The sequence below is a fragment of the Gorilla gorilla genome, chromosome 12 (assembly GCF_029281585.2).
Source record: "Gorilla gorilla gorilla isolate KB3781 chromosome 12, NHGRI_mGorGor1-v2.1_pri, whole genome shotgun sequence".
Lineage (NCBI taxonomy): Eukaryota > Metazoa > Chordata > Mammalia > Primates > Hominidae > Gorilla > Gorilla gorilla.
The window spans coordinates 90,395,712-90,418,557 of record NC_073236.2 but is presented as its reverse complement, the minus strand read 5'-3'; the positions used below and the strand labels follow the sequence as shown (position 1 = coordinate 90,418,557).

The 22,846-nt window shown below is 33.7% G+C and overlaps 1 long non-coding RNA gene across 1 annotated transcript in view; it reads right to left on the bottom strand.

The window, feature by feature from the left end:
- LOC129531818 (uncharacterized) overlaps positions 1 to 22,846 on the bottom strand; it is a 46,886-nt gene that overhangs the window by 5,022 nt on the left and 19,018 nt on the right. Inside the window, exon 3 of the long non-coding RNA XR_008677242.2 lies at positions 20,178 to 20,472. This is a non-coding gene — a long non-coding RNA (uncharacterized lncRNA). The remainder of the gene's footprint in view (positions 1 to 20,177; positions 20,473 to 22,846) is intronic.

Genomic DNA, 22,846 nt, shown 5'->3' with positions numbered 1-22,846 from the left:
TATTCTTCAGGGATCTAGAACTAGAAATACCATTTGACCCAGCAATCCCATTACTGAGTATATACCCAAAGGATTATAAATCATGCTACAATAAAGACACATGCATACATATGTTTGTTGCAGCATTATTAACAATAGCAAAAACTTGGAACCAACCCAAATGTCCATCAGTGATAGACTGGATTAAGAAAATGTGGCAAATATATATACCATGGAATACTACGCAGCCATAAAAAAGGTTGAGTTCATGTCCTTTCAGGGACATGTATGAAGCTGGAAACCGTCATTCTCAGCAAACTATCACAAGGACAGAAAACCAAACACTACATGTTCTTACTCATAGGTGGGAACTGAACAATGAGAACACTTGGACACAGTCCGGGGAACATCACACACCAGGGCCTGTTGCAGGGTGGGGAACTGGGGGAGGGATAGCATTAGAGAAATACCTAATGTAGATGACAAGTTGATAGCTGCAGCAAACCAACATGGCACATGTATACCTATGTAACAAACCTGCACCATTGTTCACATGTACCTTACAACTTAAAGGATAAAAAAAAAAAAAGAATTACCAAATTAGAACCATCCTGAAAGAGTTGAGTGTAGATAGAACTGGTTAAATAATGATATTAGGTATTTGAATATATATTCAAATAATATATTCAGACAAACTGTAAATTGTGGATAGAAAAACTAAACTGATGAACAACTAATTATTTGAGAAGAATATTGTAGGTAAAACTATTACAAAAATAAATGAAAAAAATAGTAATATTACAAGTGAGGAAGTACATAAAAAAAATCACAGATACCAAAGAACTTATTTCAATAAAAATAAGATACCATCTGCTCAACCAAAAAATAAGTCACACTATGAAGTTGCAAAAATTAAATGGGGGGCATATCAGCACAGGAATAAACTTATAGACTAATTAAATTGAAAACAATATTCAATAGAATCCCGAGATGTATATATAACTTTACTACTTTATAAAGGCAGCAATTCAGATCAGTTAGAAAGATTATTCAATGACTACTGTTAGGCAACTGGCTGATCCATTAGAAAAATATAGTTAGATTATTTTCTCATACCACATATCGTGCAGAAATAAAAAATTTAAACAACACATAAAATTGCTTTAAAAATATAGACAAATATTTATAAATTTCTGGTATGCAAAAAGCCATTCAGAGAATGACTCTATTTCTTCAAACAGTAAAATTTTTATTAAAACAAGCAAACAAAAAGTAATGAAGTCTATTTATTTAAAAAACAATAGAACAAAACCTGCTTTTTATATATGATTGAAAAAGTAAAAACCATTTATAACCAGTATTTTTTAGTTACTAAAAATCTAGCTGTGTGGCATCAACATGCAACACACACACGTACTTTTTTTCCTTTAGAAGAGATATGGTTTTGAAATGTATGTGTGTGTATATGTACAACTGTCTACACACAAATACATACACATACATATGGATCTCTAAAGTTTTTAGTTACCACTAAAAGGAAATGATTGTGATATAAATAGAAGAGAAATGTTTGAAAGGGTATTGGATGGGTCACAGATTCCCTAGAAGGATGGCACAATAAAAGGAATCAAGGCAGGCTAAGTGATATAAACCATAACCCAAATCCTGTTTAGAAACTTTTTCACTGCCATTACTGCCTCTGGAGATGTTCTCACTGTGATTGCTGGAAAGAATTCTCCTGTGTCCTGGCTTCTTTGGGTCACATCTGATTAGACAAACCTGTATTTTTGATCCTAGCCTTGGCTACCAGGGGACTGAGGGAAAACAGCGATTTGATTTCAATTTCTGTAGTGGGAGGCAACCATCACACACATAACAGATGCATCCCTCAAAAACAAGAGAAATGAACCATGGATTTACAGATATGCATGTGCATGCTGTGTGTGTGTCTGTGTATACGTGCTTAGATTCCATTTATTTTGCTCTGTGTAACATGATACTGACATTACATTCTGTCTAAAATATCTTATATATTGATTTGGTATTTATTGCATAAACAACAAATACTTAACTGTGTTGCATACAAAAGGCTTTTTTGCCCATTCAGAAATGTGTAGTTTGAGAGATAAGATCAGTCTACATGGAATATCTAAGGAACGCTGTAAGACAGTATAAATAAATTTTACAGCTGATAATTGCTGATGAAAACTAGAAAGTAGACCGATTTAAGTAACTGGAATAGGTGAGAGGTTTTGTATTAAAAGTACCGATTTGAAATGGACTTTGAAAGATGGATAGTATTTATTACATATTGCCTATATGTCACTGTTTACTTAGCTATGCATATGTGGAAAAGTATGCTTAATATATGAATATATTTTCATACAAAACATACACTTGGATAGTCAGTTAATTGATTAGCAACCTGTATATAGATCATTTTGGGGGTGGATTCAATTTTTCTCAAATAATCCTTTTACTTTGGTAATAATGCCCTGTACTAACTCCAATTCTATAAATTTTGATCAAGTATATATACATAAATAGTGTACAAGTTATAAATTTGAACATCTTAATAAATTTTCACAAAGTGATCACACCATATAATCACCACACAGATTAAGAAATATGACATTTCCAGCATTAGAAACCCCCAGGTTTTCTCTGTCCAGTCACTGTCTTCAACAGGAACTAATATCTTGACATCCATCGCCAGAGTCTTGCCTTCTTTAGAACATTATATAAATGGAATCATACAGAATGTGTTATTTTATTGTAGCTTCCTTCACTCAGCATTGTATTCCTGAGATTCATACGTTACACAAAAGTATTTTCCCACTTCATTTCTATGTAGTATTCCATCATATGAATATGTTACAATTTATCCATTTTATTCAATTTTATTGTTTGCAAATTTTGGATTTATTAATATGGTTTCTGTGAACATTCTTTGTGGTGTACACATGCACATTTATTTGGCAAACATTTAGGAGTGAAATTTCTTGTCATAAGATATACCTGTACTAAGTTGTTAGTAGATATCACAAACTGGCTTACGAAAGTGATCACTCCAATTTATACCTCTTTCTACTGTGTAGGAGGATTCCAATTCTCCAAATTCTTGCCAATGCTTAAAATATTACCAGTTTATTTTTGTGTGTGTTTAATATTCACCATTCTGATTTTTGTATAGTGGTTTCTCACCGTCATATTACCCAGGATTACTTAGATGATTAATAAATTTTAAAAAACCTTTTATATGTTTATTGGACATTGTTTTGATGAAACACCGGTTCAAGTCATTTGGCCATTTTGCTACTTGGTTGTTTGTTATTGATTTATAGTTATTTTTATGTTCTAGATGAGTTTCTTCTCTGCTATCTAGCTATCTATATTGGAAATATTTTCTTCTCTGCTATCTAGCCATCTATATTGCAAATATTTTCTATTTACCTTTTCAGTCTCATCTTTTGATTAACAAATATTTTAATTTTATTCAGGTCCAATTTATCAATTTTTTTAATGTTTCATGTTTTGTGTTATGTGTCGGGGTATATGTTTTGTGTTGTGTGTTGGGGTATGTGTGTGTTTGTATATGTATGGATGCGTGTATGTGTTCTGTTTAAAAACACTATGATTATCCAATTGAACAAACATCAATTACTCATAAAATCATAACCTCACCAATATACTGTAGTGGAATATTTTTCATAAATCATGTGACCACATTTATGCAGGTCTCTTTTTAGTTTCTCTATTCTGTCCCAGTGGTCAACTTGTATATCCTTGCTGGTCTAGAAAACTACCAGTATCTCCAGATGGCAAATGATGGTAACAGATTGACTTTCAGGCAAAAGATCAAATCCAGAGCACTCTCGGGGAAAGTGGTCTAAAGATAAGGCCAAAAGTGTGTTAATAAAGTAATTTTTTTTTTTCTTTTGAGATGGAGTCTGGCTCTGTCACCCAGGCTGGAGTGCAGTGGCTGAATTTGACTCACTCCAACCTCTGCCTCCCAGGTTCAAACCATTCTCCTGCCTCAGCCTCCCAAGTAGCTGGGATTACAGGCATGCACCACCACGCCCGGCTAATTTTTGTATTTTCAGTAGAGACAGGGTTTCGCCATGTTGGCCAGGCTGGTTTTGAACTCCTGACCCCAAGTGATCTGCTTGCCTCAGCCTTCCAAAGTGTTGGGATTACAGGCATGAGCTACCGTTCCCAGACAATAAAGTCATTTTCTCACTTCTTTCCCCTAATCACTAACTATCTCATAAATTTATGCTGTTTTCATGTCTAAAACACCAAAAGCAATGGCAACAAAAGCCAAAATAGACAAATGATATCTAATTAAACTAAGGAGCTTCTGCACAGCAAAAGAAACTATCATCAGAGTGAACAGGCAACCTACAGAATGGGAGAAAATTTTTGCCATCTATCCATCTGAGAAAGAGCTAATATTCAGAATCTACAAATAAACAAATTTACAAGAAAAAAAAACCATCAAAAAATGGGCAAAGGATATGAACAGACACGTCTCAAAAGAAGACATTTATGCAGCCAACAGACATATGAAAAAATGCTCACCATCACTGGTCATTAGAGAAATGCAAAATCAAAACCACAATGAGATACCATCTCATGCCAGTTAGAATGGTGATCATTAAAGGCCAGGCGTGGTGGCTCATGCCTGTAATCCCAGCACTTTGGGAGGCCCAGGCAGGTGGATCATGAGGTCAGGAGATTGAGAACATCCTGGCTAACATGGTGAAACCCTGTCTCTACTAAATACAAAAAATTAGACAGGCGTGGTGGTGGGCGCCTGTAGTCCCAGCTACTCGGGAAGCTGAGGCAGGAGAATGGCATGAACCTGGAAGGCGGAGGTTGCAGTGAGCTGAGATCACGCCACTGCACTCCAGCCTGGGCGATAGAGCAAGAGTCTGTCTCAAAACAAAAAAAAAAAAAACAAAATAAACAAACAAAAACAAGAATGGCAATCATTAAAAAGTCAGGAAAACAACAGATGCTGGAGAGGTGGGAAAAATAGGAAAGCTTTTACACTGTTGGTGGGAGTGTAAATTAGTTCAACCGTTGTGGAAGACAGTATGGTGATTCCTCAAGAATCTGGAACTGGAAATACCATTTAACCCAGCAATCCCTTTACTGGGCATATACACAAAGGATTATAAATCATTCTACCCTAAAGACACATGCACATGTATGTTTACTGCAGCACTATCCACAATAGCAAAAACTTGGAACCAACCCAAATGTCCAACAATGATAGACTGGATTAAGAAAATGTGGCACATATACACCATGGAATACTATGCAGCCATAAAAAAGAATGAGTTCACGTCCTTTGCAGGGACATGAATGAAGCTGGAAACCATCATTCTCAGCAAACTATCGCAAGATCAGAAAACCGAACACCACATGTTCTCACTCATAAATGAGAGTTGAACAATAAAAACACATGGACGTAGGGAGGGGAACATCACACACCAGGGTCTGTCAGGGGTGGAGGGCTAGGGGAGGGATAACATTAGGAGAAATACCTAATGTGGGTGACGGGTTGATGGGTGCAACAAGCCTCCAGGGCACATGTATACCTATGTAACAAAACTGCACGATCCGCACATGTAACCCAGAACTTAAAGTATAACTTAAAAATAAGTATGCTGCTTTCTTCATTATCATAACAGTTCAGGCTGTCAGTTCTTGCCTAGGTTATTTTAAATCACCTACTGTTTTTTATCCCTGTTTTCACAATTTTACTAGAATAATCAGTTCCGTCTTTAAGTCCTTCCAATTAATTCTTTTCTTACAAATATGGCCCAGCATCTGCCTATGAAAAGCAGGGCCATTGCTTACATTACTATTTTATCTCACCTTTTTTCCTCTTGCATTAATCTGCCAGCACAGTCAAAAATAGTTGCCCAAAGCTTAAGATTTTAGTTTCACAAAGCTGTGCTTTTACCCTTGTATTTCCTCTGTGAGGAATTTTCCACTGATTTTCTGACAAGCTCTTACTCATTCTTAAAGTACCACCTGAAATTATAAATTCTATATGAAGCTGTTTCTCATTGCTTCCTCACAGAAATTAATTATTTACTTCTATTTACTGGGTGCTAACTGATATTATTTCTACTGTATCTTCATATGCATCTTCATATCCCAATATCTGGCAAAAACTAGGTGCTTAGTAAGTGTTGATTGAATTGAATCACAATGAAAAATTTAGATTTTCCCCTAATATCATTTACTCCTCTCCACACAAAAAAAGTAACAATATGGATTATAATTAAATGCTAAACATTAGAGTTTATACATAGTACAAGAAAATAAAGTTGATATTAAACCTAATACAGAATGCACAAACAAAAAAAGAATGCCTCTCTAAAATTATAAGTTTTAAAAAACTTTTTAAAAGGAGTACACTGAACCTCCACATACCCATCACTCAGATAAAAAATTATCAGTATCTTGTAATATGTTTCATCTCTTTTTATATTTTGCCTTTGCTGAAGAATCTTAAAAGGAAATCAAAGATGACAGCATATCTCACATTTACATATATAATTTTTTTTAAAAACAGACATTTTCTTATAAAGCTCTGTGGTCATAACCGATAGAGTAAGCAATTTTTGCTGTCATTCAATATCCAGTCAATGAGATTTCCATGATTTCAAAAATGCCTCATTAAGATTGGTTTGTTCGAATCAAAATTCACATAAGTTCCACTCATTGCATTTGTTCTTCATGTGTCTTGTGATTCAGATTTTTTATTCCTTCTGTGGTGCTTCCAATTCTGTTATTCAATTCCCTCATGCTATTGAATTTTTCCAAAAACTGAATTAGTGATATTCCACATTCCAGATTTGTTTATTTGCTTCTTTTCAGTGTCATTTAGCTAACTTTCATTTATCTACTGTAAATTAAGTTAGCTGTGAATCTTAATTAGATTTAATTCCAAGGTTTTTATTTCATTTGCTTGTTTTCCAAGAGTGCTTTACAGATGATGTGTGTCATATTTCATCACATCTCAGGACCTTAGTTGACTGCTTAGTTCACCTTTAGTGATGCTAAGACTCATCAGTGGAGACAGGTCTTGGCAATCTAATCTCATCAGTATAAGTATCTCTTAACCTTTCATCTGATGTTTTTGTTAATTTATAATCATTGCCTGAATTCACTATTTTTTTTTCTGCTAGGAGTTGCAAAACAGATTTCGTGTTTTATCATTTCTTCCACATTTATAGCTGGAATTTTTTAGCAAAGAGGAAATATCCCCTCAGCAACTAGAAATATTTGATTATCTTGGAATTTAGTGAATGCAGGAAAGGCAGGATAATGCCTTTCAATAGCCAGTGTTCAGAGTTTTTGCCTTAGTTATGTCCTATGACACACATTGAGGCATATTTTTTCTTTTTTTAAAATCAAAATCATTTTGAACTCATATTTTTATGCATTTAGTTTTCATCAGTTGCACTCATCAGATTTTTAGTGATCAAATTGCTCTTCCTTTGGCCAAAGGAGCATTTCAATGTGTCTCCTGTTTTCTTGAGATAGCCCCTTGTTCTTGAAGACATCCTTTTTTTCTGGCACAAGAGATTTTATCCTTTAATCCTATATATTCCAGCCCAGACTTGGTATCAGCCTTGTTTTCTTGGAATCAGCCTTCAAGAAGCCCTGGGTGCCAAGTTACTTTTTATTAATGTGTTAATCATTGATTCTAGGCTTTTTAAGTGGACAAAGCTAGAAAATACATAGTCTTGAAAAAAGGACAAAATATTTGAGAGTCTATAATGGTATTTCTAATACATATGCAATATTACGGTATTTTTACATAATTTGTCTGATTTTAACCTTTTATCTTATTTTATACTGAAACTTTTGGCTCCGAAAAACAGTAATATGATTCTTAACTTGCATTTTCTATAGTATAAATAGTTTAAAATAATAATATTAATACAACCAATAATTAAACTACATAAAATTTAGCATATAAATAAAATTTTATAAAAATAGAATAAAATATATCCTACAAGATTGTATAGTTCAAACCCTGTCATCTAAAGTCACTTGAAATAACTCATCTCTGTGTGTTTATATTACAACTGGTACACAGCCAAACTCTTCAGTATGAACGAAAGATAAAGACATTTTTTGACATAAAATAACTCATGAAATTTACCTACCACATACTTTATGTTAAGGAATTTCTTGAAGATTTCCTCCAGTAAGAAAAATTAAAATAAAATAAACCAAGAAAGATTTAGGAATCTGGAAATAGTGCATTAACTTTAAGAACATAAGCAAGAAACTTCCCCAAATGGCAGACAGCTGAGATCCTAGAGACCAACCAGCCCAGACTTGAAAAGGGTCACCGAGCCTTAGGAAGATAGCTGAAACAAAACTATATATCCTATGGACAATTTCAACAGAATGCCTGAGATAGTGAAATAATTTAAATATATAATGAAGTTATTATATAGAAGAAATAGAAAAAAACAATTAGAAAAACAAAAAAGCTCTAAAAGGAAGTTCACAGAACACTCATTGGCTCTGCAGTGAACCTTCCCAAGCTGATAACAACTTGATTTCACTTAATGATTTCTAACTTTTTGCATCAATATGTGGACAAAGCACAGAAGATTTAATTGTGCTCATGGAGAAGAACATAAATGTTATGAACATTGTCTATATAAAAGAAATTAGGAGACAAAGTGGGGAAATACAGGCAAAGCAAAAGTAGGTATATTAATATCCTCATTCTACAAATGAAGTCAAGAAATATGCTTCATGAAGTAAACAATTAAAGATTTTAATGTCTTATTCAAATACACAAAGGACATTTATAATAATAAAAAAAGAACTGAAGCAAAAACTATTAAAATGTGTGGTCTTTGTGAGAGCAGAACACTGTGTATGGCTGGGAAAAGTAACTTAATTTTTTTTAAGTGTATTAGTTCATTTTCATACTGCTATAAAGAACTGCCCAAGACTGGGTATTTGATAAAGGAGATTTAATTGACTCACAGTTCAGCATGGCTGGTGAAGCCTGACGAAACTTACAATAGTGGTGGAAGGTGAAGGGAAAACAAGTCACCTTCTTCACGAAATGGCAGGAAAGAGAAACGTAGAAAGGAGGGAGAAGACCCCCTTATATAACCGTCAGATCTCAGCAAACTCATTCCCTATCACAAGAACAACATGGGGAAAACCACCTCCATGATTCAATTACCTCTACCTGGTCCCAACCTTGACAGGTGGGGATTATGAGGATTACAATTCAAGATAAGATTCTGGGTGGGGACACAGCCAAACCATATCAGTAAGCCATCTAGTAATAATAGATTAATCATGTGCAAGGAATACATTGATTAAAATGTATACTATTAATATTTACAGTAGAAGTATTAGATGGCAGAATGACCACTTCAAGAAATGTATCTCACAGTATAAAGCTGGTGAAAATCTCCCAGGATGCCAGTTAAAGGATAAATTATTGAAAGTTGTAAAAGAATGGATGGTCCATATGAAGACCAGAAAATCGAAATACTACCTGTGAGTAATTGGTGTGCCTAAATCAATAACAATAAATGATATCAATAAAATAGAAGCTGTATTCAAAGACAGAAGAAAAATTTTCGTACCTGATATAACCCTCAATCAAAAGACAAAAATGGCTTATTCTACAAGAATTTTAAGTTTTATAAAAAGTAATACTTGGAGCTACAGATCTGAATAAAGTTGTGATATTTAAAAATGAGAGTGAGATTACAACATCGTATCGCACTTTTTTTTTAAGTTGACTTATAGAGACAGAGACATTGGGATAGTGGAAGACTTCCCTTTCCTAACATTTGACTAATACATGAGCACCTATATAGAGCTGGGTAAACAAAAGTAGTGATACAAGAATTTGAGATGGAAATAAACTGTTTTCATATGAAGAAGTCCCAAAGAAAGATACAAGGATTGAGAAAGTATTCCACCAATGAATATCACATTCTGAAACAAGGACATGAAGGGAAGGTAGGACAGGTATAGCACTGATATTGACAGCAAGGGTTTGAAACTGTATCTCCTATTCACATTTTCATCCATCTTAATTCCTGGTTGCATGAGGCTGATTTTGTATGTCTAAAATCTGCCAGAAGCAAACATATTTTCTCTCTGTAAAATAATAACATCATATCAAGGCACAACTTATTTCAAGGAACTTTAATGTCAAATATTAAACACATGAGTACAGGTAGCTGGAATGTAGCTTGAAGACACATGTATACACACACACACACACAGAAGAACATAAGAGGCATATACACCATGGTGAAAAGTTCTAACATACGTGTAACTACAATGCCAGAATAAGAGCAGAAAAAGAATGGGAAGACCAACATTTGAAGAAATAACAGCTGTTTATTCACCAAAACTTGCAAAAAGTTTCAAGCCACCGAACTAGGAACCCTAAATGAAATAAATATAATGAATGCTTGAGCAAAGCATAGTAAAACTACCAAAAACCAAAGTATAAGGAAAAATCTTAACAAGGCCAGAAAAAAGACATAATACTTAAAAAGAAGTAATAAGTGTATCAGCTGACTTTCTAAAAGGAAGTAGCAAGCAAATAATAAGACGATATTCTCAAAGTAGCTGATAGAAAACAGCTGCCAATCTAGAAGTCTATGCCAAGCAAACACACCCTATAAAAATGAGGATGACATCTTCAGAGACTATAAAATCATTATAATTAATCACCAGCAAGTTTGCAACGAAGAAAATATACTTCAGGAAGAAGAAAAATGATCTCTGATAGAAACTTTGAGGTGTAAGAGTTAATAAAAAGGAATAACGGTAAATTTGAATAATTTTAAAAGGATGTCAAATATATAAAATTAAGTCATTAATAAAAATAATTTTGTGACATGCTGAGAGAACAAAAATTCCACAAGACATCACTATTATTGAAATAAAGTGGACCCTTAGTTCCTGAGAGAGCCAGCCAATTTCTTCTTTATATTTAAGTCTGATATATATAGATAGCCCTTAGGGACCTCCCATTCTTGATGAGAACTGAACTCTAATTTTGAACTCTCTGTGTTCTCAATTTGTTGAAAACTCTTATTTTCAGGCTCTTGGCCACATTGTCTAGGCTCAGTAGGTGCCCTAAGGAGAATAGTAGTCTCAAATACTATGTATCTTCACTGTCTTAGTAGCTGTCCAAATTGTTTTTTTAAATTTGGCCTGTCTTTTCTGGGTGTTTTCTGCAGGAATTTTTGCCTAAATTACATTGTCTTGAATTACTAAAAGTGGTTTAGGTACACTTAAAACTTAAAAATTACCCTCATTGTTATTAAAATTTCTCCTTTCCAAATAAATAGGTGAAATAAATATAGATTACAAACACCAAAAGATACAAAACCACAGAAACAAAAAGACAACACAAGAAAAAAACATAAAGTAAGTTAGCTGAGGTAGGAAAAAGGCATATATAATGGAACAATTAATATAAATTGAAAAATTTATAATGAGAAAAAAGATGAGCAGATAGGATTAAAAATTCAACCCAATTAAATATTATTTTCAGGATGTATACATAGGAGAATAATTAAGAAAGTTCATAAGAAAAAAATGAAGAAATAAAGCATACATTGCAACCCAAAGGATGATTTAAAATATTTTTTCTCAAAATAAAAGATATGATTAAAAATAAAACATTAAATCAATTAAATATTTGTGTTTTTCATTTATAATTTCTCTACAATGAAATTGTTATGGACTAAATGTTTGTGTCTCCTCAAAATTCATATGTTGAAACTCTAATCCCCACTGTGATGGTATTAAGTGGTGAGGCCTTTGGAAATGATTAGTTTATGCAAGTGGATTTCTCATTAATGGAATTAGTGCCTTTAAGAAAGAAACCCCAGATAACTCTCTTGCTCTTTTTCCACCAGGTGAGGATACAAAGAGAAGTTGATAGTCTGCAGCCTAGAAAAAAGCCCTCACCAGCACCTGACCGTGCTGATACTGTGATCTGGAACTTTCAGCCTCCGGAACTGTTGAGAAATAAATGTTCGTTGTATAAGCCACCTGGTCAATGTTGATTTGTTATAGCAGCCCAAGCTGATTGAGACTGATCAAGATAAAGGGTTAACTATTTCATGATATAACTGTGCTGAAATACTTAAAGAAAAATATTTGCAGACTGAAAAAAAAAGAATTTAATGGTAACCTAATTTTTTTTTTTTTTTTTTTTGAGATGAAATCTTTCTCTGTTCAGCTGGAGTGCAGTGGCACCATCTTGGCTCACCGCAACCTCTGCCTCCTGGGTTCAAGCAATTCTCCTGCCTCAGCCTCCTGAGCAGCTGGGATTACAGGCACCCACCACCAAGGCCTGCTAATTTTTGTATTTTTAGTAGAGACGGGGGACAGGGTTTCACCATGTTGGCCAGGCTGCTCTTGAACTCCTGACCTCAAGTGATTTGCCTACCTCGGCCTCCCAAAGTGCTGGGATTACTGGCTTGAGCCACCACACCCACCCTCTGTAACCTAAAGTTAGAAGAAGATTTTTAACATGCTTTTCTGTTTTTGTCTGGGATAAAAAAGACCAATACAAAAAAAGGATAAGGAGTAGTGATTATAAAACCTCAGAGTGTATGGGCATCACCTGCAGAGCTCTAAATGTGCAGATGGTTGGCTTTGCCTTCACAGATTCGGTTTCGATTGGTTTAGGGTGAGTCCCAGGCACTGCTGGTTTATAAAAGCCTCCCAGGAGATTGCAATGTACAGACAGAATTGAGAGCTAATGATGTTGAGGTAGATAAGCTGAAAATTATTTTAATAAAGTTAATAGCACACAATATATTCAACTTGGTATCATACAGAATATATCTCTTTAAAAGAGCACCTACAAATTATTTTAAAAAATTACTCACATACAAAGTCATAAAGAATCTTCACTCAAATCTATAATTTTAAAATGGCATACTCTATATTCTCTAATCACAATATAACACATTGAAAACAAAACATAAAGTGCACTTTAACAACTAGACCCAAAGCAAAAATCAAACTGTAACACAATATTTAGAAAATAGAATAGGGATGAGTTATAATGATTTTAATTATTATTGTAATTATTATAATATGTAAAATATGTGACTAAAATTTTCCTCAGAGAAAAATTAACACTACAACCTAATAATTAAATAATTATTTTATTCCCAAATGAGACAGAGATTGGAAAGGAAAGGATTAAAGCAGCTGGCTTGTGATTCATTCATTTCCTTTAGTGGAGGGATACATCCAGAGGGGTAAAAAAGGGTGACCTGGTTAATCTCCTTGTCAACTAGACTTCTGGGTAAACACACTAAAAGTATTTGCTGAGAGGAAGAGAGCTTATCTACAGGATTCCCTTAGGTGAACATTACTAGCTAATGGGTTACTGAAAGTAAATATATATATATATATTTGGAAATATGAGGCATGGCTCACTGGAAAATGGCAAATGAGTTATGTAACTCTCTGGGTATATAATAGAGATTTTTAATTTATTATTTATTTATTTTTAACCTAACTTCAATGCTCCTCTTGCCATGTAAAGTCACTTAGAACACTCTAGAGACCTTGTCTATTATTCTGGACCAGAGTGCATGTTTGATATGGGAAGAAAGTATGTGAGAATCACTCAGTGTCTCAGACCATTTTTGGCTTTATCTGAGGACTTTGAATTCCCTGTGTCCTTGATACTGTTGGCAAAGTTTCATCCTAAGATCCATGACTTTGGGGAGTCTGATTCAGCACTCCAATTATTTGTTTTAGATCAGAAAATAAAGAGAAAAAAAATGAAGTAATATTGTCTCCAAGATTTTAGAGAGAGAATAATATAATAAATGTAAATAATATAGTTAAAATAATTGATAAAAATCAGAAATTAATCCATATGAAAATAGAAATTAATTATACTGATAAATCCAGTGGTTATTTTATGAGGAAATAATCAAATTAATGAATGAGTAGTTAGTATATTTGTTAACTAAAGAAATTCCTATCAGTTATTTTTCTGGGGCGTTCCCTCCTCTCTGCCCCTCAAATTTCATCTGCGTTAGCTTGCCCAGGCTTTAATCATTCCCTCCTCACCTCTGCAAGATGATCATGCTCTGATGGGGCTGTCTATATCTGCGATATGAGCTGGGTAGTCCCTCCATACAGTCAACTGGGATTAGCATAGGGCTCACTCCACTTCCATACCTTTGCTGCCAGCATTTACTCCTTTTATCCAGTGTTGGAAAACAGTTGTTTCATTTACTTTGTCCAGTTTTACAGTTGTTTATTAAGGGAAGACAGATCTGGTAACATTTACTTACTCATGGCAGGAAAAAAGTATATTTAAAAGCAAAAATAAAGAGAGAAAGGAAGAAAAGAATAAAAGGGAGCAAGAGAAAATAAAATTCCATAAAGGAGAAGAAAAAGAGAGAGAAAGAATACTCAAATGCAGTAATGAGTAAAAGGATAAACTCTCATATTCAAATACAAGTAATGGAATAATAAATGCTCTTGAAAAACAGAAAAAAAATAAGCTGATTTAAATAGTCACCCCAAATACTTCGCAAAAATCAACAAAGCAGATAATCTACTAGTTTATAAAGAAACAGAAAAAAATATTTAATGTAAAAAGAAAGAGGGAATACAAGAACTTATATATGAAAAATCTTTTAAATACATACACATTTTAAATAATTTGCATAATTATACATTTAAAATATGGATAAAATTTGTTAATTTCCAAAAAAATCACAAATTTCCAAAATAAAAGTAATAACCTTGGACAAAATTATATACATTCTGAAAACTAAAAATAAAAACCTAGGAAAGCTTATTTTTAAAATGTAATTGGATTTTATTTATTTATTTTTTATTTTTTTGAAACAGAGCTTCGCTCTTTGTTGCCCAGGCTGGAGTGCAGTGGTGTGATCTCGGATCACTGCAACCTCCGCCTCCTGGGTTCAAGCGATTCTCCTGCTTCAGCCTCCAGAGTAGCTAGGATTACAGGCACCTGCCACCACACCCGGCTGATTTTTTATTTTTAGTAGAGATGGATGGGGTTTCACCATGTTTGCCAGGCTGGTCTTGAACTTCTGACCGCTGGTGATCCACCTGCCTTACCCTCCCAAAGTGCTGGGATTACAGGTGTGAGCCACTGTGGCTGGCCAATTTCATTGTTTTAATTGACAAAAAATACATATATTATGATGTAAAACATGTTTTGGTATGTGTATTCATTGTGGAATGGCTAAGTCAAGCTAATTAACATATGCATTATTGCACATACTTTTTTGTGGTAAGAACACTTTCTTAGAGATTCTCTTTCTTAGATGTCTGCTTTCTTAGATTCTCTAGCCTAGAATATATTGTTATAGCCAAAGGATATGAAATCAGTAACTTGAAGAGATATCTGCATTTCTATGTTCATTGCAGCATTACTCACCATAGCCAAGATACAGAATCAACCTCAGTGTCCATCAATGAATGAATGGATAAAGAAAATGTATATACACATACACACACACAATGGTATATATACACAATGGAATACTGTTAAATGTTCAAAAACAAGAGATCCTGTAATTTACAACCACACGATGTACCTGAAGGCCATTATATTAAGTGACATGAGCAAGGCACAGAAAGACAAAGTATATGAATATGTGGAATCTAAAAAAGTCACTCTCATAGACACAGAGTAGAAAGGTGTTACCAGAAGCTAAGGGCTGGGGGAGTTGAGGGATGATCAAAAGAAGCCTACCTTTGCAACCTTTTTACTTCCTTAATATGATGGTCCAGATGATTTTGTAGATGACTTCATTCAAACTTAAAAAAGAACTCCACATTTTAATCAATTTAATAGTTAAAGTAATAGGGAAAGAACGAAAACTCCAGAACTTATTTTTGCAAAGCTAGTATTTCTCTCATGGAAAATATCCAACAATGGTTAATCAATAAAGGAAAGTGACTATTTATAATTTACAAAACAGAATAAATCTGAGAGTTACTTAGGAAATTTTTACAAAAAAAATAGAATATAGACTAAAATTCCAAGCTAAAAGTATATTGAAATTCTATATTAAAGGCTGCATATAAGCAATGTGACAAAATACAAACTTATTAATGAATCAAAATTGTAGCTGTTGAAAAAGATGTAAGTGTATTTGTAGGAAATAAATTAAATGATTAAAATGACATTTATAGCAGCGAGAAAAAAATGAATTATTCAAAAATGGTTTGAGAATACCTAGGTTACCACACACACAAAACATATAAAAATCTCATCCTGGCGGAGTGTGGTGGCTCATGCCTATAATCCCAGCACTTTGGGAGGCTGAGGCTGGTGGATCTCCTGAGGTCAGGAGTTCAAACCCAGCCTGGTCAACGTGGTGAAACCTCATCTCTACTAAAAATACAAAAATTAGCCAGGCGTGGTGGCAAGTGCCTGTAATCCCAGCTACTCGGGAGGCTGAGGCACGAGAATCACTTGAACATGGGAGGCAGAGGTTGCAGTGAACTGAGATTGCGCTATTGCACTCCAGCCTGGGTGACAAGAGTGAAACCCCATGTTAAAAAAGAAAAGAAAAGAAAAGAAAAAAATCTCATCCTATCCCATACTTTACAGCAAATTCCTAGTGGCTTAAGGACTATATATATATATATTTAATGGAATTATGGAAGCTCTAGAAGAAACGGAGTTTATTATTTATATAATTTTATAGAAAGTTCTATCTGTGACATGAAAGGCAAAAGTCATAAAATACATACAGTATTAATAAATTTGACTATATTCATATGTTCATAGTCATAATATTGAAAGGAAACTGGTGGCTTTTACTTTTAGTCATAATGCATTTAATAGGGACTAGAACTGCCCTACCATCTTCGATTTAACAAAAACAGACAAAATATAAGAAATGATACTTTTTAGACTTTGAAAACAGGCTGCACAGATGAGTAATTTCTGAAAGAAGAAAAAAAATTGAGAACTCTCAAATGCTCAGTTTCCATTGCCCGAGGAGAGTTTTCAGGCTTCAAAGCTCAGAGGGGGAATCAAAACAGAGCCTGGTGGTCTCCTTTGGTTGAGGAGACCAGTTGAGTATTCAGGGAAGACAAAGCAGCTAGAGTTCACAGGGCAGGGGACTGGGAAAGAGAAAGTGGCACATCAGAGGAGCTCTGGAGATAGGCAGAGGGTTCTCCTTGAGTGTGCAGATGTGTACTGATCCGAATATGCAGTAAGCTGAGGAAAGAACTGCTGAAAGGAGGGGTGAAGCAATGCCGAAGTTCACACAGGGCTCGGACTGGTTGATATCCAAAACCAGAGTGAAAAATAAAACTCTACCAATATTCAGAGTGTCAGGTGAAGTACTCAGTGGAGGGGACAAATTTGCCCTAGACTAATGACCTCTCTGGTTCTACTCATCAGAAGTTAGAAGCAAACCCTAAAGTTCAATATGTAGAAGTTAAACATTTTAAAAAAAGCATAAAATATTATTAGTTTTATATTAACTAACTTTATATGCTACTTTCCAGTTCACAAAATGCTTCTTATAAATATTATCTCATCTTAGATGTGGCTTCTTTTGTATTGTAAATTCAAATATCTAAGTTAAATAGTTTGAAAGTGATCCAGACATTTGACAAGCCTCACATATTGAAGACATACCCTGATCATCTTGCCTTGTAAAAATCAGGTTAGAGATGGCTGTCTTGGAGACAGACTGACAAGTATATACAGGATTTGAGTTGCAAAAGGAGGTCTTTTTGTGATTGAATAAAGGACATGGTGTACTTAGGTTTACGTTTGTCTCAAACCTTATTCCAGAGATTAAGTTTTCACCAGTAGGAGTACTAAATTTTCAAGATGTAGTAAAAAACTTCAGGTAGTTTAATTCAGTGTCAGGTCTCTTTGTGTTGCAGGAGGCTTTATCCTAGCAACTGCTAGTTTTGTTACCTGTCAACTGCGCTTGTGCCAATTTAAGGTATGAATTTATTTCTGATGCTAAAAATTTCTATATAAAGTAAAAGTGACCAGCCTTATAGCCAAGGTCAACTGACTTACATGGTCGGCAAGGAGAAACACCAGAATCCTTAGAAAGCTACTTTTGGGGAAGTCAGATATGATATCTGTGCAACTGTTCAATTATCAGTGCTTCTAGTTTTTAGTGTTTGTTTAAGCATACACAGTGTTCTTAACAAGTCAAGCAGTGAAATAAAATACATTCATTATTAATAAAAATGTATGTCAACTAAGGAATACATCACGTAACAAGACAAATAAGAATGGGCTCAAAAAGAGTACATTCCTGTAAGTTCTCAATAAATCTCTTCAAATAGTAACTCCTTCCTAATACATAATTGGTTTTCATGCTATAAAATTGCATTTTAATATGTGATATCTGTTGTTAATTTCCTGTTTGATATAAATCATCGATGGTTAGCTTTCTCTTGATAGATATTCTTAATATTTATACTTCAATTAATGAAACATAAACTCTGTCCAATTGCTTTACACAGGTATACATCAATGAGTCTTTCAATTGTTCTTCAAAAAGGCATGTGGCCAATTATCTTGAAATAAATATTATGCATAACAAAACCACTTGCAAATAAGAAATAAATGAGCTTTAGTCTTCTCAGGTATCATGTTTCTTCCATTGGTAAAGATCTATATTATAATTTTTCATATTTTGATTATCAACTATTCTTCCTAAGATTAATCCTTGATATCAAACTTATGACAAAGATAATTTGAAATACACAGTAAACTCAGTTATTTTGTCTTTGAATAAAGGTCAGGTCAGAACTCATGCTCTACTCATGGCAGTTCTGTTTATCAGCATCCTCCTCTGTGCTCTCTGCTTAGGTTTCCTGCCTGTCGCTAATGAAGCTGTAAGGACTAAACAGACTTAAGGCTTTGTCTTTATCTCTGAAAAATAAGTAGTGATTTTCTTCTTTCTTCTCAAGAAACATGATTGCCACAAGATAAGTGTTGTATATAGAGAGAGTGAAAATCATTAATTGCTTCCCACCTCTCCTTTTTTATAACAGGTACAACAGAAGATTTTAGAAAACAAAGCAAAAGTAAAGTCCTCTGATACAAAATGAGATCAGGTTCAATTGACCAGAGTGTCTTCCTCTTGTTTTCTGTAAAAGTATTTTCCTGTCTAAAGCTTATCAAGAAATGCACCCTCAAAATATTTTTTTATAGTAACATGTCAGATTAAAAATGTATTTTTTACGATGAGAGATGCTGGGATATTGAAAAATAAAAGAAAGCTAGGAGGGAAATTAATATTTTCACTTTAGGGTCATTAATAACATTTTCCTTCTTAGCAGAGTGTTAAAAAATAAATAGAGTTTTATTTCAAAGAATAGGAATTCAATATCAACCTTTGTATTATGCCTTAGAAATAATAGGGAGGGAAAAACCATTCATCACATACAACCCACAATTAAATCTTGTGAAGTAATAATAGGAAGAGCTTTTGCTCAGCCAGCCATCTGAATGAAGGTGGAAAATAATGACTTGAATTGGCCACTAAATAAATAAGAGTAATTCTTGGACACCAACTCTTGAAAGAATCAACTGCTACTCAAACCAAGTCCCTGCTTCAGATTTAAAATCTGCCTATTCAGCTAAAAGGGAAACAAGTTACCAGAAGACCCAGATCATGTGAACATAGTATAATTGTGATACTACCACATTAAAAGTAATAAAAGTTCTATAAAAGGAAGCTTGAATACATTTTTTATGTCATTCAACTCATTCTCTATCATGCAGTGTGCATGACAGTTAAAACATTGTTCTTGGGAATACAAAACAGTTCAACTTCTGTTGAGGAGAATTTGGCAATTTTTGTAAGAATATGCCAAATTGGGTTTTTGACATTATGTCTAAGTATCTATACCAATTTACACTGGAAAAGATATGAAAAGACTCTTTTATTCTGCCATTATAATAATGGAAGATTGAAAACAACCCAATTCACGAAATACACAATGACGGAACAAATTCTGGTATACCAACACATTGAAATACCATGCAACAGTGTACAGAAATGAAGAACATCTATCACAGATATGGAGGGTTCTCCATTACATATAACTGAAAAAATCAAGGCAAAGAACAATATATAAAACATAATTACCTTTACTAAAAGAAAGAAGTTATGGGCCAGGCGTGGTGGCTTATGCCTGTAATCCCAGCACTTTGGGAGGCTGAGACAGGCGGATCACTTGAGGTCAGGAGTTCAAGACCAGCCTGGCCAACATGGTGAAACTCTGTCTCTACTAAAAATACAAAAATTAGCTGGTCGTGGTGGGAAGTGCCTGCAGTCCCAGCTACTTGGAAGGCTGAGGCAGGAGAATCGCTTGAACCCAGGAGGCGGAGGTTGCCAGTGAACCAGGATCACACAGTTGTACTCCAATAGAGTGAGACTCCATCTCAAAGAAAAAAAAATAGGCAGAAGTTATGTAACAATAGATCTAATATTACAAAAAGCAAAAAGACACTAAAAAGATGAACCAAAAGTCAATAAAAATGGAGAGGAAGAAGAAACAGAGGAGGCAAGTAAAGATGAAAGCCTTTAAAAATATAACTTGTTATAAAGCTTTTCATTCTTAAGTGTTTTTAAAACATCTAAAATGAAATCTGATAAAAATAGAAAGCAACATGTAAAGTTAAAACCAAATCAGAAACAAAGAAAAAAATTTAACTGTATATCCAGTTAGTAATATAAACCACAAAGAGATAAGAATTTTTTAAGCAACTTTTAGCTGCATTGACCTAGTAGAAAATAAGAACAACTAAAAACAAAAGAAATCTAACTTCAATCAGTAGTCTAGTTGAGAGTGGTAGTATTGATATCATTTTGAAACTACTTGATGTATTTTGTAGATTAATGAAAATAAGTAATTTTGTTAAGAAACAAAATTTAGCTTAAGATAAAAAAGATACAATTGTAAAAACCAAATCTTGAATAAGACAACATAAATTTGAATTGGAAATATATGTGTGAAATGCAAATTTTTTTTCTTTCTAAAAAAATACTTATTTCTTGGTAATTCCATGAAGCAATGATGACTCAATAGCAATAAGCACACCTAATGCCTGGAATGCAGTATTTAAATACCATAAGAAAGCTGAGCAACTTGAGGTAATGAATCATTCCATATCTGGGTGGAAAATATACAAGATGAATTTGGAATATCTAGTTGTAATAGAAATCCAGAAAGTGATCAAATATAAATGAATTATATTAAAGGGACATAGGAACAAAAACATAAAGGAAATCTGGCCAAGAGTTAGAAAACTGGCACATGAAAAATCATAATGAGTACAATTGACTGTAGTATATTAAAATATACAAATTCATGTGTTCATAAGGTTACTCAAAAACATAAAGGGTTGGGGAAAACAAGACAGGAAACAAAACCGGCCAAAACGCAATAGGAAGCAATGAGAGCATCAACTCCTTACTCAGAAAATTGACAAAAGAAGAGGTTAAACATTTATCATGTTTTTCCTTCATGAGTTCTATTTCTACGTAACCAAATGGTCCAAGGTAATGAGGGATTTTTATTTGTTTTTTGTATTTTGTGGAAAGAATTTAAAAAAAAACAGAATGCCGTTTTAAACCTCTGACAAAATTATTGATTCAGGCAATTATTGTCAGTGGATATAAAACTGTTGAAAAATTGACAGATTGACAGTGAACTTCATAATGATTGCATCAATCAACTACCACCTGAATCCTCCGATCAATTTTAGTATCACTGAATATGAGACAATAAAATACCACTTTTCTCTTTATGTGAGACAACATGAAGGGCAGAGTACCATTTTTGAAGCATTCTTGACCAAAAACAACAACAACAACAACAACTAAAAAAAACACAAAAAACCGAGGGCAAACTCGAATCTAATTAAGTCTTTATCATTAACTTGTTTTTATATGAAATATAAGGAATAGAGCAACAAATTAAACCACACTAAGACGAAGTTGACAAACAAATGTAAATGGAAGACATTCTATAGGAGAGCTTCTGTGAAAAGTCAATGGCATAAAAATAAAGGAGGGCATCAGCTCCTGGTTAAAGTCTTAAGAGACATGTCACTCAAAAGTAAACCGTGAACAAAATGTTGCCTTAAAAATATTATTACAATGTGAGCATGAATTACATATTGATATCAAGAAACTGGTTTTTAAAATGTTTGACAATGACATTGTGGTTATGCAAGAAAATGCCCACATAGATGCTTACTGAAGAATGAATGGGTGAACTGTCATGAAGTCTGGCATTTACTTTACAATACTTTAGTAAAGAACAAAAGAAGGAAAAGGATGAATGAAACCAATATGACAAAATCTTAATAATTGTTAAATCTAGGTGATGAATATATAGAAGTTAGTTGTACTATTCTATTTGGTATATTTTTAAAAATTTGTAGTAATTTTTAAGTTGCAAAATCAATTAAAAATTATTGTAATTATTTCTTAATTTTTTTTTTATTCATTGGATAGACAAAATTAATAAAAGTTCTGGAAAATAGTCAAGCCGATACTCTGGGCTCAGTTACTGCACCATTCTTGGTTCCAGGTAAAGTTGAATCAAAAACGTAGGTCTCAAGTAGTGATGATATAAATGGGAGGCTGTACTCTGATTTTCTAAAGAGACAGAGGCTCTTAGAATTTCAACCAAAGTAGTTTATATTGCATATTAAATACTTGTATGGAAAAGTAAATATATAACAAAAGATGGACTACCTAAAAATTGCATTATAGGGGAATTATTTTTTCAAAATCTTTGATTTTTG